Source organism: Syngnathus typhle, linkage group LG8, assembly GCF_033458585.1.
Source record: "Syngnathus typhle isolate RoL2023-S1 ecotype Sweden linkage group LG8, RoL_Styp_1.0, whole genome shotgun sequence".
Taxonomy (NCBI): Eukaryota; Metazoa; Chordata; class Actinopteri; order Syngnathiformes; family Syngnathidae; genus Syngnathus; species Syngnathus typhle.
The window spans coordinates 13,512,432-13,530,367 of record NC_083745.1 but is presented as its reverse complement, the minus strand read 5'-3'; the positions used below and the strand labels follow the sequence as shown (position 1 = coordinate 13,530,367).

The 17,936-nt window shown below is 41.4% G+C and overlaps 1 pseudogene; it reads left to right on the top strand.

The window, feature by feature from the left end:
- The first annotated feature begins 1,917 nt into the window (after positions 1-1,917).
- Positions 1,918-11,270, top strand: LOC133158432 (DNA (cytosine-5)-methyltransferase 3B-like; annotated as a pseudogene).
- Positions 11,271-17,936: the final 6,666 nt, after the last annotated feature.

The following is a 17,936-nucleotide window of genomic DNA, read 5'->3' as shown; positions in this document are numbered from 1 at the left end:
TGAACCTGCCAATTATAATCACAAGCATAGTTGGACGATTCTGAACCATTCACAAAGGCAACGACTCTGAACTAACCAGAATATACCGATTTTGCTGAACTCAAATGATTGTGCTGTGTCAGGGGTCATTTTGAGAAGACAGTTGAAGGCCTCTGAAAGCCTTATGGTTTAGTATATTTGCTGTACTTCTAACATATTACATTTTGTTTAGATAGTTTTAGGGGAGTAGTCTAACATGTCCTGAGTAAAACACGTGACAAAGGTGTGGTTTTAAGGAGACGGGGGGGTGGACCTACTGCAAGTATATTTAAGGTCGGGGTTGGTGACCGCTGAGTTTAAAGCGACGGTGTTAAACTGTAAACTTGAAGCTTAAATCATGATCGCTGAAACGCCTGTTACTATTCATTTATGTCGTAAAGATGGCGACGGATTGTTAAATGCTCCTAGAAAAAAACATATGTACCTCAAACGTATGCAGCATCCTCCCACAGAGAAACTTGAACAGAGCTGGGACCTGACAACAGAGACTCGATGGGGGTTTAAATTATTTTATAAAGTCGGGGAGCTATTTTTCTTCATGAAAAGCCAAGGGGAGTCTGGACCAAACAGTACATATGGGCTGTTAAACTCAAACGATTGGGGAGTGTTAAAGCAGCTCCTGCCCCAGGTTTTGACTGAATTTCTAAGAGAGTACGGTTTACAAGGTGAACTGAACATAACCTGGGTTTCAAGAATTACGGCTAGCGGGAAATGTTTTTTACGGGTTAACGTTTCTCCACAAACTACTGATGGGTTAGAAGTTGGAGAGTTAATCGATTTACTCTAACATTAGAAGCGTTTAATAACGAATGTGGGATTTTTCAAACATTAGTTAACGTGCCTTTAACCGAATGGCATGAAAAGATGCAGGCATCTGGTGAGAGTATTTCACGGCTCTTTGTAGCAAGATTTGTCTGGGCAAATATCATTGGAGCGAAACGTAAATTGACTTTAGATTAACCTTACTAAAAAATAACTTAAACTCCCCAACTCTTTACACTACACACACACGCACACACACACGCGCACACTTACGCGCACGCACACATGTAATCATTAGCATACCTATGGACATGGGAGGTGTTTTTTTAGGGGGAAGGGCTGTAATCATCCTCACACCTCTGTATAAGAGAAGCCCCGTTTAGGAGCTCACCCTCTCAGACCTGAAGCCAACTCGCACCTGAAGCCAGAAAAAGAGATCAACAAGTTGGCCCAAAAAAATCTGCCGGACGCCTTTTACCGAGCTTTCCACTTGTGGAGAACGGACCAGGAGAGAAACTCTCAAAAGGTATGCAGTCTGTACCAGACTGTACGGTGACTCTTTGGTCCAGCCCCGACGATTCTGCTGCAGAGAGAAACATCATCAGATTTCCACAAGCAAACGCGACAGCTGAGGTGGCGGTTCAGACGCCGTCAAAGATCTTTGAGTTCCTCCCGCCGTATGGGACGGAGCCACAGCCAGCTGACGTATGGTCCATCCTCAACGATTCTACCGCCCAGACAAACCATGCAGATATGGCCTTCATCACAACTCGCAACTCCCATCGCCGCCCGGCTACAGACAGCGATTCGCTCGCCGCTTCGGAGCCCCAACTACCTTCGAGGTAACGCCATCTACCGGTTCGGAGAGTGAGGAAACTAGAGCGCCATCGCCAACCTTCGAGCTGGGAGAGAGTCTACCAACGACATCTGCGGGTCCGCCAGCGCCATCTGCGGGTCCGGCGGGGGACGAGACCCACCTACCAAAATAGGCGGAGCAACATGATCAAGGGTCTTCAAATCCAGCCCTGCGGCTGCTCGACGACACGTGTGAGTTTGGACTTGCCATACTTATCCAGCGCTGATATTGCCCACATACTCGCTCCTGAGCCGTTAGCCATGTTGGTTGATGAGAGCTACATCGATCTTCCGATGCTGTTGGACGATACAGTTCTGGCAGACTACCCTTTCCCCCTCAAAGAGGGTAACAACATTCCGCCGCTGACATCCACACCTGCACGACTCGACATCCATCAAGTGTGTCGAACCCCTTACATGGCTGGTGGTTGAGGATTACGTACGGGTGAAATTAATGATATCTTATCTGTTGTATGATGCTTTAATACAACATGCCAAGATGATGTGTGACGGGTGTGCGCTCGATGATCTCAGCCAGCTTCACCATACGTATGTGTTTGTTTATCGAGAATCGCTGCTTTTATTTTTACGCGAACTATGAGACTGTGACGGCAGAGCTATGCAATGATAATTTTCTCCACACGTTATCGACCATGCTTTTTTATTTTAACACATCTGCTCCTCTTAAAACCTTACGCAACACGGCTGCTGTCATTTTACACTACTTCGCGCATGAGAACAAGATCTTTGCTAGACTGCGCTGTGTAAAACAAGAATCCAGTAATATTGTGGTGTTGAGCAAGAGCGTGATCGGGCTATTATTAAGAACTTTCGGGAAGAGAGAATGGGAAATGCTGTAAGGGAAACATGGGCGCAGCTGGCTGCCGATCTCGCATTGTTTCTAGATTATATTAAAAACCATTTGCCAGCTGACATAACTACTTGGTTAAGGGGGCTTAAAACCCTAATTGAAGCCAAAATAACAGTGCCTATGTTATTTTCATTCATACGTTGTGGTAAATCTTAGAAAAAAACGTTTTATTTATTGTCTTACTATGTTTTCATTTTTTTTTTATTACTGGTTTTCTATTTTTTACTGTGTGCTTTATACTCTTTTATTAAAACTATCTGAATTTTTTGTAATAAACTGACCAACAAAAGTGATTGTTTTCTGTATCTATTCTATTAAAAAATATACCTGTATACTTTATTAGCTGTGCCACACTCTGTTTTGCGTCAATCCGCATCTCACAATGGGGCGTGACAGTTGTCTGAAAAAGCTCTACTATAAACCTAATAATCCAGCGAGTTTTGGAGGGGAGGCGCGCTTGCACAAAAGGAGCTACTGTTAACTGTAAAAACACTAGTATTAAAAAAATTGAAAGCGTTCCTAGCAGACCAAGACACATACTTTACATTAGCCAGCCGGAATAACTTTTCCTAGAAATAAAGTTTTTGTTCGAGGTCCTATGAGACAATTTCAAGCAGATTTGTGGGATTTACAGTCATTAGCACGCTACAATGACAGATTCAAATATTTAATGACTACAATTGATGTGTTTTCGAAGCGCGCATTTGTACGAGTTCTGAAGACCAAATCAGCTCCGCATGTGTCCCGGGCCTTAGAAGATGTCTTAACAGTTAGCGGGATACCCTCACGACTCCAGACAGATAAGGGGAAAGAATTTTTTAACAAACATTTCCAGAAATTAATGAGACAGCATAATTTTACATTTCGCGACGTCTTCCGATAGAAAAGTGTAGACTGTTGAACGCTTTGACAAAACATTGAAATCACGAATGTGGCGTTATTTTACAGCAAAGAACACACAACGATACGTAGATGTAATTCAGGATTTTATTACCGGCTATAATGATAGTTTTCATACCAGTATTAAAATGACACCCAATGCTGTAAACGAGGAAATTCGCGATGTTGTTTTCACCAACCTGTACGCCAACAATCCCTTCCGACGGGGAACCAAGTTCCGGTTCGCACCAGGCGATACAGTCCGCCTTTCCAAACTAAGGGGGATATTTGAAAAGGGTTTCACGGATGAAATATTCAGGATAACACAACGACTCCACCGCGTCCCGCCTGTCTACAAAATATCAGACTTGGACGGTGTGCTCATAGAAGGCACTTTTTACGAAGCAGAATTACAAAAAGTAAAAATAAAAAAAAAACAAGATTTTCCGGATACAGAAAATTCTTAAATCACGCACTGTGTCAGGCAAGAAGGAGTTACTCGCCCACTGGGTTGGCTGGCCAACCAAATTTGACAGCTGGGTGCCTGTAAATAGCGTTAGACATTTAAAAACTGATAGGATGGTCATTCTGTTAAAATCTCAAGATGGGTGATGTACAGAGAGAATTCTACGCAACATTAGCCTCAAATGCTAGCATGCACATCTTTCCTGACAGCACGCTTTCAGATTTTAAAGTGGAATTAGCGCAACATATCTATTTAAAAGGATCATGGGAGGTCGGCTTATGTGAGATTTCAAACATCAACTCAATTTTTGACGTTCCTGAGAAAAAACGGGATTTCTACCTCAAACAGTCGAAACCTCATAGTAAAGATGAATCTTTACAAGGTGATTCTGAAATTAGGCATATGCTAAAAAATCGGAAAGGTGTTCGGAATTTCTACTCAAACAGCCAAAACCACTTATCTCGCGAGATGAGACTTTACAAGGTTATTCCGAGGTTAGTTATTACAGAAGCACTGTTAGATTGTTGGGGTATGTCTTGAAACGCCGGTGCGCTGTCATCAATAACATCTATCTCGTGATTGATTATAACAGAACAGTTATTAGGCTGAAATGGTGGTGGCATGTTACCAGTTATTACAGAAGCATCTATCTCATGATCGATAGGGTTGACGGTCATTGGGTCAATCAGAGGCTGCGTATTTTTTATTTTGGATCATGTTTAACAGTTGAGCAGGAATATCAGGACTGTTACGCCCGCTGCTACCGTTAGCTTGGTTGTTTAATTCTGCTATCATATTTAGCACTTGTGACGGGATCAGTGTAGGACTTTGTCTACCATCATTCTGTCTTTGACTGTTTAGCTCGTTTACGACAACTTGTAAGTGGGCCAGAATATCAGGTCTGTCTGTGTCTCCCCCCTCCAACAAGGCATTGTTCACAATGTTCAGCAAATCTGGTATTTGGCTCGTAGAAGCACTGGTCAATAGAATACACCTGCCTCATTTGCATAACAATAGACAAAGTTAAACGCATTATTATAGTGTGTGGCATCAAACACGAAAACTCTGCTCCATACTCACCACATAAGAATGGTACGGCAGAGCAAAACTGGGGCACCTTATTTGACATGGCAAGGTGCATGATAATTGAAGGCCAGTTACCAGATATTGGGACTGCTACCTCAGTAGAAACATTTAAGACACATTTCTATGACATGGCCTTTAACTAACCTGGAGTGGCCGACTCGCCTGGAGTTTTTTTCTCTCCCTCTCTACCCCCTCCCTCCCTCCTCCCCGGCCGGGGAGGTGGTTAGGTGGCACCCATGCTGACAGCGGCTATCTGGATTCTCGTGGGCCAATTCAGGATGGGGGAACTGCAGCTCAACCTCCTCGAAGACACTGCCAGGACAATTGAGGGCTCCTTCGGCAGCCCTCTGCTCTGACATGGACATCCAATTTTTATTTCATTGATTTTCATGTTGAATCATTTGTGCCCTCTCTGCATCCATTTCAACCTGGTGAGCCTGAAAGGGGGATCCTTCCATCTGTTGTCCCTTCTCAAGGTTTCTCATTTTCCCCCGGTAGGGGTTTTTAAGTTTTTCCTTGCCCTTTTGGGAGCTTAAGATCAGGGGATGCTTTGAGAATAATTGTCAATTTCTGTCTATGTGAAGCCCTTTGAGACTGCTTGTGATTTAGGGCTATACAAATAAACTTGACTTGACCTAAAGAGCTCTGGACCTATCCAGTGCAGACCGCATGGTGAGGAATAGATGTTTTAACAACCGTACCAAGCAAACTCCTTATTTCATGTTAACAGGACAGCAACCAAACTTGGCAAAAATGCATACATTTGGATCAATGTGTTATGCCTACAGACACGACAAAAGAAAACTAGGCCGAAGATGTGACATAGGTATTTTTGTTGGGTATGACAAAAATAGTCCAGCCTATTTGGTGTATTATCCTAGCAGTGGTAAAGTGCAAAAACAGGCGGGTTGATAGGACCAGGGCTGTAGAATCGGACTCGGGTACTCCGACTCGGTCATTTTTGCCGGACTCTGTGCTGATTTTGACCAAGTCCGACCATAAATAAAATACGTTCAATTTTGTTTTCATCATGCTGCTGAGAATGCGCATAGGAATACTGTCCCCAGCCCTGCTTGCTTGTTATGAAGAACAGCCAAGATGGAAGAACCCGGGAGCAGCGAGAGAACAATTGTTTTGCCTCTAGATCTGGGGGGAAAACGGAGCGTAAGTTACAATCAATGCGGCCACGTTGAGTTGCACTTAGGCTAATGCTTACATCATGTACCAATGTCAAGGACGAAACATGTCACCCAGCTTATATCATTGATGTGTTTCGATAGTTGTGGGGTCGTCAATAATTATTTGTGTTTAGATACATGTCTGAGCTATAATTGTGTAATTAATGATTAAAACGTGAAAGTATCTGTTTATTGTATTCGTTTATATGTCTAATAAAGACAAAGCCATCACAAAACTGTTGTAATTATTTAGATTCTGATCTAAATTAGCCTTGAATTAAGACTAAGCAGTCACATGAATTACCGTTTTTTTCCGTGTATAGTGCGCAAAATTTAATTTATTGTCCTAAAATCTGGGGTGCGCATTATACATGGGTACAAAATTTTTTTAATTTTTTTTTTTTTATTTAATTTAATTTTTTTTTTTTTTAAGTCCCAATTATCGTCACACACGCAGGGAGGCAATGGGTCCCATTTTTATAGTCTTTGGTATGGTCTTAACTAGGCTGGATGTAATTTTTTTTGTTGGCATTGATTTCTCCGACTGCCCGTAAACGCACCACCGAGACGTTGAAAAGGAATAAAAACACCCTTGGAAACCAAAACTTGCCCCTCGTCGTGACTCGGAGCCGCAACAAATGTTTCGGATTTGTGTAGGGTACATTGTGACAGACAGCAAACGAGCAGGTGATGGAGCAAGCCTTGTCTGATACGAGAGCATTGCGCTCGTATGGAGCGTGTTTGAAGTGAACAGCAGAGACGAAAGGAACAAGGCAAAGTGTTGTGAAATAAAATATTACCTGTAATACGGATTTAGGTAGAGAACTGAACTCTCGCTCTTTATATAGCTGACGTGTCTTGCGCATCCGTTCTGCGCATCTGTAATGGCGGCCTCCGTATGATATCCTGTTTGCGTGTGTGCGCGTGTGTGCGAGAGAGAGCGAGAGAGAGAGCGCGAGAGAGAACGCTCAACCGTAGCGCGCCGCCGACCGCGCAACTGCACCACGCTGGTCGCATTATTGTGACAGAGCCGTCGCTGAAATCTAGAAGATATTTTTAAAGTCCTGATGTACTTTGTAAAATTTAAGTGGACCTCAGTGCGCACTGCGCAGGGAGCTTAATTTGGTGCGGTCGCGCAACCGCAGCGCGCCGGGCGCTCACTGTCGCATTGCTTAAAGAGCGCCTTTGTGTTTTAGGATAAACAGCAGAGACCAAAGGAACAAGGCAAAGTGTTGTGAAATAAAATATTACCTGTAATACGCATTTTGTTATTTGCTGATTGAAACTGCTAATTAAACTGTGAATATATACTAAACTAATAGGAAGAAAACAACTCTCGCTCTTTATATAGCTGACGTGTCTTGCGCAGCTGTTCCGTGCATTTTATTTCACAACACTTTGCCTTGTTCCTTTCTTCTCTGCTGTTCACTTCAAACACGCTCCATGCGACTGCAATGCTCTCGTATCAGACGCTTGCTCGATCACCTGCTCGTTTGCTGTCTGTCACAATGTACCCTACACAAATCCGAAACATTTGTTGCGGCTCCGACTCACGACGAGGGGCAAGTCTTGGTTTCCAAGGGTGTTTTTATTCCTCTTCAACGTCTCTCCCATACAGAGCCGCCTCTTTCCCGTGCGCGCACGGAGCGCGGTGGTGCGTTTACGGGCAGTCGGAGAAATCAACGCCAACAAAATAAATTACATCCAGCCTAGTTAAGACCATACCAAAGACTATAAAAATGGGACCCATTGCCTCCCTGCGTGTGTGACGATCATTGGGACTTAAAAAAAATAAATAAATAAAAATTTAAAAATTCAGAAAAATTGGGTGCGTATTATACATGGGTACAGGCTTTTTTCCAGCATCAGCATGCCGTTTTTAGGGTGCGTATTATACATGGGGGCGCACTATACACGGAAAAAAACGGTAACAGAAAAAATGGACAACCAGACTCGTGGTCAAGAGGCCGGACTCGGTGCAAAAATCCGACCGAGTCCACAGCCCTGGATAGGACAAGAGAAACTCTCCCAACAGGATGGAGACAAACACAGGAACAGAAGCCGGTTCCTATACGTAGTTGAGCCACAGGAAAACCAGGCAAAACCAGTCACACAGGAGTTTAGACGTTAGCCTTCTAAAGCAGGGGTCTCAAACACCAGTCCTCGGGGGCCGCATTCCTACATGTTTTCCAAGTTTCCCTTGTTAAACACACCTGATTCAAATGATCAGTTCATCCTCACGTCCTGCAGGAGCCCGATAATTGAATCAGGTGTGTTTAACGAAGGAAACTTGGAAAACATGTAGAAATGCGGCCCCCGAGGACTGGAGTTTGAGAACTCTGTTCTAGAGTTCAGACTACTTTAGTGATCGTGTAACTGAGGCATGTTGACAGTAGATTACTGCTACCAATTGGTGTCTAATGTACCTTTCTCATTTAGTGAAGCTGTAATGTCACCTTATTTAAAAGAATGGTCTCGTGCCATGAGTGAAGAAATGGAATCACGTAATGACAACAACACATTTACCTTGACTACGTTGCCAGAGGGTAAGAAAGCAGTGGGGGGTAGATGGGTTTATGCTCTTAAAACCTATGCAGATGGGTCCAGCAAATTTAAGGCACGTTATGTAGCCAAAGGATACAGTCAAAAGCAGGGTGTAGATTATTATGAGACTTTTCCCACTCACCACCAATCTGACAAGTGTACGAGTGTTAATGCAAAAAGCGGCACAAGAAAACCTGATTTTACATTAGATGGATGTCAAAACCGCTTACCTTCATGCTCCAATTGATTTTGAGATTTATATGACAAGCAGTAGGTTATGAAGTCACATCTGACAAAGGTGAAATGTTGGTGTGTAAACTGGGAAAATCACTCACTGATCATTGTGTGTACACTAATGAAACAGAAAATCAAAAAGTGGTCATTGTTATATGGGTCGATGACCTGATTATTGTTGCCAGTGATGACAATGTGATTAAGAATGTAAAAGAAATGCTCACAGCTAAATTCAAAATGAAAGACTTGGGTAAACTGAACAACTTTCTGGGTATTGATTTTCATCAAACTGATCACTGTATAACAATGTCACAGAAAAGATATGTTGACAAAATACTTGACAGATTTGATATGCAAGATTGTAAACCATGAGCAACACTATGTGAACCTAAGCTTAACTATTCTGAAAACACAGGAACCCTGAGTGATCTGAAGAAAAATAGAGGCTGTTGGCAGCTTAATCTATTTATCAACATGTACCAGACCAGATCTAAGCTTTGTCGTGAGCAAACCTTCCTAATACCTTTCCAAACCAACTATAGAACAATGGGCTACAATAAAACATGTACTGAGGGCAAAAAGGAAAAGATGTTGTGTTACAAAAAGAGTGATGGTGAACCACTTGGGTTGGAAGCATTCAGTAATGCAAACTGGGCTGTACATGATACTGACAGACATAGTACGTCAGGTTATTGTGTTAGCTTGAGCCAATTTGGTCCCTTAATTTCATGGAAAACCAAAAGACAAGCAACAGTAGCTCTTTCAACGTGTGAAGCTGAATACATGGCCTTGGCTTCAACTGTACAAGAATGTCTGTATTTAGTACAACTGTTAGATGGTGTTGATGGGTATCATTACAAGCAGCCAAAGGTTTATGAAGAGAATCAAGGAGCCATAGCCTTAGCTAAAAATGCTGTACAAAGACAACAATGTAAACATGTTGACAAAGTACCACCTTGTAAGATCAACTGTTAACGATGGCAAAGTAATGCTGGACTACTGTCCAACAGAATATATGGTGGTTGATCTCATGATAAAACCTCCAACAAAGTCTAAGTTAATGAATTTTGTGGCATTTATGTTTGGAGAGTACAAATTTGTTTATGGAATGTGTTTCTATCATATGATGAATTTGGTGGTATTTACATGTTTATGAAATGTGTATGCATTACCTTGAGAAAAATCATTGCATTTCTAGTTTGCATGTATTTACCAATATACTAAGAGCAAGTGGGGGTGTTAGTAGTATATGTGCTCTGTATATTGAGTTTTATTTTGAAGGATGCTACACAGGAAGTACTGCTTTTACTATTTCTGTTTGACAAATGTTCTTAATAAAATCCAGGTGTTACCAATGTGTTAATTGGGTGGTTTGAAGGTGGTCATTGTTTCAAATGCAAGAAAGACTTCACAGAAACACTGCATCGCTACAATGAAGATGGCTACCAGTCGTATTGCACCGTGTGCTGTGGCGGGTCAGAGGTCATGTTTCTGCAAGGAGTGCGTGGAGATCCTAGTGGGAGAGGTAACCTTTTGTGAGCGCAAAGATATTGATCCGTGGAGCTGCTACATTTGCCAGCCAACACAGTGCGAGGCAAAGCTCAAATTCAGGCCAGACTGGAGCGTCAAGGTCCAAGACTTTGCCAACAACAGCGCCATGGAGTTTGAGCTTCATACAGATTACCCGGCCATCGCTGCAGATAGACACAAGCCCTTGAAGGTTCTGCCGCTCTGTGACGGTATTGCAACAGGATACCTGGGGCTCAAGGACCTTGGCATCAAAGTGGAACGCTACATTGCGTCAGAGATTTGTGAGCGGAAAGAATTGTTTGATGGGACCGGAAGGCTCTTCCTTGAATTCTACCACATTTTGACGCTGCTGAAGTCGGAGGGTGACGACCAGCCTTTCTTCTGGCTATTTGAAAATGTGGTGTTCATGTCGAGCAAAGACCATACGGACATCTGCAGATTCCTGAAGTGCAATCCTGTTTGTGACTATCAGCCCCGCACATCGAGCTCGCTACTTCTGGGGAAACCTTCCAGGCAAGAATAGGTCGGTGGGCGCATCCTTGGATCAAAAAGTGAATCTTCAGGATTGTTTGGAAGTTGGCCGTGTGGCAAAGCTGGACAAGGTGCGAACCATCATAACAAAGACAAACTCCATGATTCAAGGGAAATTGAGACTTCCGGTCTTCATGAGCGGTAACTGTGGTGTAGTGAAATGGAGCAGATTTTTGGCTTCCCCAAACATTACACGGATGTGAACAATATGGGCCACTTGCAGCGCCAGAGGGTCCTGGGGCATTCCTGGAGCATCGCCGTCATTCGCCACCTGATAGCGCCACTCAAGGAGTAATTCGAACGTGAATCACACCAGCCAAGTCCGTAAGGCCACAGATGCATGAATACCGTTTCTGGACTAAAGACCGCAGCCGAATAAAAGCCACGCCAGATAAAATTAGGTGAAAGTATGGTTTTGTTTATATATTAGCAGCACGTGACTATAAGCTCAAGGTGTTTTAATGTTTAATTTCCATATATATGCACAAATCATACAAAATCATTAAGGTCATGAAAAATTCCTTGGTAAGCTGCACTGGACTAGAAAATGCAGGGTTCAAAACTTGTGCAAAAAGTAGCGGCTTATAGTACAGAAAATACAGTACTTCCATGCACGGGCGCGAGAGCTCTTTGCGGAAAACCAAATGCTTACCACTGTATGTTGGTGTCCTCCCACAGTTCAACAATGGGTTTTTATCTTTCAATAATTGGCTGGTCCAGTGAGCCTGCCCCTTGCAACCGTACAAAAGAAAAAAGATAAATGGATGTACAAGCCGGATACGGTTGAAGTTGAAAAATTGTGCAAAATGTAAATAATAAAAATACAATGATTTGAAAATCATTTTCAACCTATATTCAGTTGGATACACTACAAAGACAACATATTTAATCCTCAAACTCAAACTTTATTTCATTTTTCAAATAATTAACTTAGAATTTCATGGCTGCAACACATGCAGTAGAAGTTGGGAAAAGGCATGTTTACCACTTCGTTATACCACCTTTCCTTTTAATAACACTCAAACGTTTTGGAAGCGAGGAGACTAATTATTTTAGCTTCTCATGTGGAACTATTTCCCATTCTTGCTTGATGAACCGCTTCAGTTGTTCAACAGTCTGGGGTCTTCCCTGTCGTATCTTACGCTTCATAATGCGCCACACATTTTCAATGGGAGACAGGTCTGGACTGCAAGCGGGCCAGGGGAGAACCTGGACTCTTTTACTTCGAAGCCACGCTGTTGTAACACGTGCAGATTGCAGCTTGGCATTATCTTTCTGAAATAAGCAGCGGCATCCATGAAGAAAGATGTCGCTTGGACGGCAGCATATGTTGCTCCAAAATCTGTATGTACTTTTCAGCATTTATGTTGCCTTCACAGAAATGTAAGTCACCTATGCCATGGGAACTAATGCACCCCCACACCATCACAGATGTTGGCTTTTGAACTTTGCGTTGATAACAGTCCGGATGGTCCGCGTCCTCTTTGGTCCAGAGCACACAACGTCCAGTGTTTCCAAAAACAATTTGAAAAGTGGACTCAGACCACAAAACACTTTTTCATTGTTCATCAGTCCATTTTAGATGAGCTCGGGCCCAGAGAACCCGGCGGCCTTTCTGGATGTTGTTCATAACCGCCTTTTGCTTTCCATGGTAGAGTTTTAACCCGCACTTACTGATGTAGAGATGAACTGCATTTATTAACAGTGGTTTTCTTAAGTTTTCCTGAGCTTATTTGGTGATATCCTTTACGCACTCATGTCGGTTTTTAAGGCAGTGCCGTCTGAGGGATCGAAGGGCACGGTCATTCAGTCTCGGTTTCCGGCCGTGGCGCCTATGTACATTTCAAATCATTGTATTTTCGTTTTATTTACATTTGACACAATTTCTCAACTTCAACCGAATCCGGTTTGTACAAACGAGGAGCTGAGAACGGGCCTGATGTAACATTAACAGGTATTCAAATAACTATAACATAAATACTACGTTTATCAAACCATCTGTGTCACTCCAAATCATTGAATCCGTCGATCAAATTCGTCGTCCTTTATGTAAAGTACGCTGCGTGTGCGGCGTGCCGCTGACATTGGACTCTGCGTCAGTTGCAGTTCAAATTATTCCACAGGCCCATATAACAATATATAAACTATATATCAAATAACAATAATATATTTCACAAAACAAGAACTCATCCTATGTAATTTAACATAAGTCGCTCCTGAGTATAAGACTGGACACAGAAAGCTTTTTTAAAGTTTTAATACCTTACCTTAACATTTCTTTCCAAACACTGCCTGTGACGCGGCAGTAATACCGCAGCAACACAGCACTAATATAGTTTGATTAAATAAATAAAAAATTATGTTCATGTGCATTGAATCAGTAAAACATTTGATGTCTTGATGGTTTATTGTGGAGTCGGAAAAAAGTGAATTGACTTTGTTTCCTACTTTTGGATTTTATTCACATTGCTGTGATTGTTTACGGCAATGGGTCCCATTTTATTCGTGTTTGGTATGACCTGGCTGGGTTTTGATCTCACAACTTTCCAGTTTCAGGGTGGACACTACCACTAGGCCACTGAGCTGGAGCTTTTGTGTTGTTTTTAGTACATATAAACTTTTAGCTTTTTATATTTTAACCTATTTTAGCAGATGCACTGATCGTTTGGCATTTTTAATTTTGTTGTACATGTGACAATGACAATAAAGATCTATTTACCCATCTGTGTAACCAATAAAGTTGTGACGCTATGCCCAAACAGCTTTTTTTTTTACTCCACCACGCATAAAAGCGAGTGGAGACGCCAAGCTGCCCTTGTTACAGCAAACCTGAAGACAGAGGTAAGTGGTTTCTCAGGTATCTCCCCTCCAACTTCAAATTTATAATAATAATAATAATACAGACTGATAAATTATTCAAGCGACCACCTGCCAGTGTTTGCAGTGATCCAGGACTGTACAAAGAAAAAAAAGGATGCTATAACTTTTAAAATGTGTAGAATGAACTCTGGTAATTCATTTAACTCATTCAAAAATGACCTTTTAACTGACTTTTTGACTGGTAAAAGGTATGTGGGTGATGTAAATGAAGCCTACAACACATTCATGGCCATTATATCCGAACTTTATGACAAAAATTGTCCTCTTGTAAAGAAAGCAGTTAAACTAAATTCAGTGGAAAAACCATGGCTGACAAAGGGAATCTTAAGTGCTTGCAAGAAGAAAAACCTACTATACAAAGATTTATTAAAGATAAGAACAAAGGAAGCTGAATTAAAATATAAGATCTATAAAATCAAATTGATTAAAATAATGAGAATCAGTAAAAGGGACTACTATAGCAAGATACTGGAGGAAAACAAGAGTAATACAATAATAACATGGAAAGTGTTAAATGAGGTTATTAAAAACAGAACTGGAAAGCCAGGATATCCTTCTTACTACATAACTATGAATGAGCTTACTATGATTGCAGAGGAGTTCAATGATTACTATGTTGGTATTGGGCCTACTTTGGCAGAGGAAGTAGCAAAAAAAGGGAGTGCAAGTGACCTACTTAAGGATGTACCCATAGCCGAACGTATGGTTCTAATGGGAACGAATGACAAGGAAATAATAGAAATTGTTAGAGAATTAAGGTAAAAAGTCAACCGACTAACGGGATAGATGTCACTTGTTAAAAGTATCATTGAATGTGTAGTGAAACCCCTTACACATATCTGCAACCAATCTCTGACAAATGGTGTTTTTCCAAGTGAAATGAGAAACTGCTAAAATTAACCCGATATATAAAGCTGGGTACAAATTATAGGCCAATATCTCTACTCCCACAATTCTCTAAAATATTAGAAAAAATATTTTATAAAAGGCTTGATGATTTTATTACAAAACAAAATATTCTGTGTGACCAACAGTATGGATTTCGGAAAAATAGGACCACCACACTAGCTTTGTTAGATTTTGTAGCTTAAATAACAACAGCTATTGAAAATAGACTATGTTGTAGGCGTTTTCTTGGAGCTTAAGAAAGCTTTTGATACTGTAAATTATGAAATACTGTTAACAAAACTTGAAAGATATGGGATACAAGGTATGTCACTCACTTGGTTAAACAGTTATTTATCAAACAGGACTCAATATGTGCAATTTATGGACTGTAAATCAAAACTATAACAGGTAAAGTGTGGTGTTCCTCAGGGCTCGATATTAGACCCCTTGTTATTTATTTTGTATGTCAATGATATATGCAAGGTCTCCAGGTTACTCAAGGCTGTACTTTTTGCAGATGACACAAACCTGCTTTACAGTGGGGAGGACCTGGATCAACTATTGGATACTGTGGGTATAGAAATGGAAAAATTACAGAGTTGGTTTGACACAGAAACTAACACTATATTTAAGCAAAAAAAGTATTATATTTGGAAACCGTCCGACCAACAGACACAATTCTTACAATAAAAAATATAGAAATAGAAAGAGTAAATGAAGTAAAATTTCTTGGAGTGCTTATAGATAATAAATTAAGTTGGAAACCACGTATAATGTATATCAAATCAAACATTTCAAAATCACTAGCAGTATTATATATATATGTCTATTTTTATATAATCTGCTGAGTGTCGCTGAGGCGCGACATTCGGGCCAGAGCGTGGAAGTCGACCTGTGAAATGGATGGGCATTATGAAAACGTAACTGTTGCCCTCTGTGATGGTAAGACCCCTTTAAAGATGACTCTTTTCAGTCATCTGGCTAGCCGAGTCACGGAGGGCAACAGTTACGTTTTCGCCCATTTCATGGCGGAGGCAATAAAATCCCAACATGCTGCTATGTCAAAAGAGCAGCAGAATATACGTGGGGGCGGCGGTGCAGTGCAGCGATGCCTTGAGGGCTGAGGCACGTTCTCGCACCTTAGTGCCGTGACAAATGATTTCGGCTTGTCCTTCAATACGACCCAGTATTCAAAGATATCGGTGAGTAAAGAAAAGGCTCTAAAACGGAAAAGGAATGTCATCAGTTTAGGTTGTTTTGAATGAACGCGTAGAATACTACAAATGCCGGCTTTCCATACAATCTCGTTCAAATTTTACAACTTTACAACAAAGGCTGTTGAATTGTGACCAGCGTGTCTACAAACAACCCCCCCTGGTGGGGACAAAACGGTACAGATAATGGAAGGATTTTATGAATTAGTAATTGCATGTGATGTGACTGTGATGAATTGACCTTTAACTTTATGGAATTATTTGTGACCTTTGAGTTATATAATTGTTCTCAGTTTTCACCTGAGTAAACCTAATTGTGTTTTTATTCCCTAGGGCAGTGCTTCTCAAATAGTGGGGCGCGCCCCCCTTGGGGGGCGCGGTGCTATTCCTGGGGGGGCGCGTGTGACCCTGGGGAACAGGCTTTTTTTTTTGGCAGTACTAGAATAAAGTGTAATTGCGCGTTTACTACAGCAGGGCGCAGTGGCGCTCTCATTGTTACTTCTGTCACGTTTGCGACAGTGCAACATTTTACGACTTACAAGACAAGTTAGGATAGTCACGGTGGGGAGGGGGGGCGCGAATAGTTTTCTTCTTGCTAGGGGGGGCGTAACAGAAAATAATTGAGAAGCACTGCCCTAGGGCTACAATACAACTGTAAGCTTGGTGGCTATTGGGCTAATGATTGAGGAGGAGGAGGTCAAGTTGGTGGATGGGGAGGTGGTCGAAACCACAATTGCCTTGAGTGTATGGACCAAGACTTTTGTTGAGCCACCAAAATTACCAGAAGATGGACTCCAATTGAAACTTTTATGAATTAGTAATTGAGTAAACCCAATTTTGTTTTTATTCCCTAGGGCTACAATACAACTGTAAGCTTGGTGGCTATTGGGCTAATGATTGAGGAGGAGGAGGTCAAGTTGGTGGATTGGGAGGGGATCGAAACCACAATTGACTTGAGTGTATGGACCAAGACTTTTGTTGAGCCACCAAAATTACCAGAAGATGGACTCCAATTGAAACTTTTATGAATTAGTAATTGCATGTGATGTGACTGATGAATTGACCTTTAACTTTATGGAATTATTTGTGACCTTTGAGTTATATAATTGTTCTCAGTTTTCACCTGAGTAAACCTAATTTTGTTTTTATTCCCTAGGGCTACAATACAACTGTAAGCTTGGTGGCTATTGGGCTAATGACTGAGGAGGAGGAGGTCAAGTTGGTGGATGGGGAGGGGGTCGAAACCACAATTGCCTTGAGTGTATGGACCAAGACTTTTGTTGAGCCACCAAAATTACCAGAAGATGGACTCCAATTGAAACTCATTTATTCGGAGGGTGAAGTGGTGGAAATTTGCAAATAAAATGTTATTTTACCAATGCCGTCCATTTGCCTACATTGTTTTCTGTCACAGTTAGGGGTTTGATGTGGTGCAGGTGTAACCCGAGCCAGTTTCCTGTAGTGGGTTTGATTCCCACATTGGGCGTCGTAAATGATTTTACGCTTTATTCTTCCCACTTATCATTTGTAACTTTTGTCATTTGCATTCAACATTCGTTACATTAAGCAATTTCCACCACTTTGCTTACGCATTCGCATTCAACAAACACATTCATTACATTAACCAAATTCAACCACCTTGAAGGAAGGAACATGATTAGCTCAGTCGGTCGGGAGCACAAGCGTTTCAGCACACGAGCCGTGTATCAAAACCCGCGTGGGTTCTTCATGACACAAATTAATGCCATTTATTTCCTTTATTTCTGACGCTTATCAATTTTTAACGCTTATCATTTGTAACTTTTTTGTAACATTTCATTTTTAACGCTTATCATTTGTAACTTTTTTGTAACATTTTCCCATTTATTTCACAATAATTTATTTCCCTTTTTATTCTTCCCGCTTATCATTTTTAACGCTTAGCATTTGTAACTTTTTTGTAACATGTATTCGTAACATTTCATTTTTAACGCTTATCA